The sequence below is a fragment of the Octodon degus genome, unplaced genomic scaffold, assembly GCF_000260255.1.
Source record: "Octodon degus isolate 3935 unplaced genomic scaffold, OctDeg1.0 scaffold00236, whole genome shotgun sequence".
NCBI lineage: Eukaryota > Metazoa > Chordata > Mammalia > Rodentia > Octodontidae > Octodon > Octodon degus.
Genome location: NW_004524812.1, coordinates 104,680 through 105,154, shown reverse-complemented (window position 1 = coordinate 105,154; position 475 = coordinate 104,680).

Sequence of the window (475 nt, the reverse complement as noted above, 5' to 3'; positions counted from 1 at the left end):
AGAGTCAAAGAGATATAGAGGAAATTAAAATCTCAATCACAAGCTTGCAAAACCGTTTAAGTGAATGTGAAGACAGAGTTTCAGATCTAGAAGATTCTGGTGCAGATAGTGAAAAAGTAAGAAAAGTTCTCTTAAAAACAACAAGGATGCATGAAAGAATAATCCAGCACCTGCAAGACGATGCAAAGAGGAACAATGTGAAACTAATAGGCATTAATGAGAAAGAAGGAGTCAATACAAATGACATTAAAGAAATACGGGCAGAAGAAATAGCAGAAAAATTACCAAATGTGAGGAAACAATCTGACATTCAGGTAACTGAAGCATACAGAACGCCAAGCAATCTCAACCCAATGAAAAACACATCGAAACATACAATAGTCAACATCCCAGAAATTCAACACAAGAATTATCTACTGAAAGATGCTAGGGAAAAAGAAGCAGATCACATTCAAAGGAAAACCCATCAGAATTA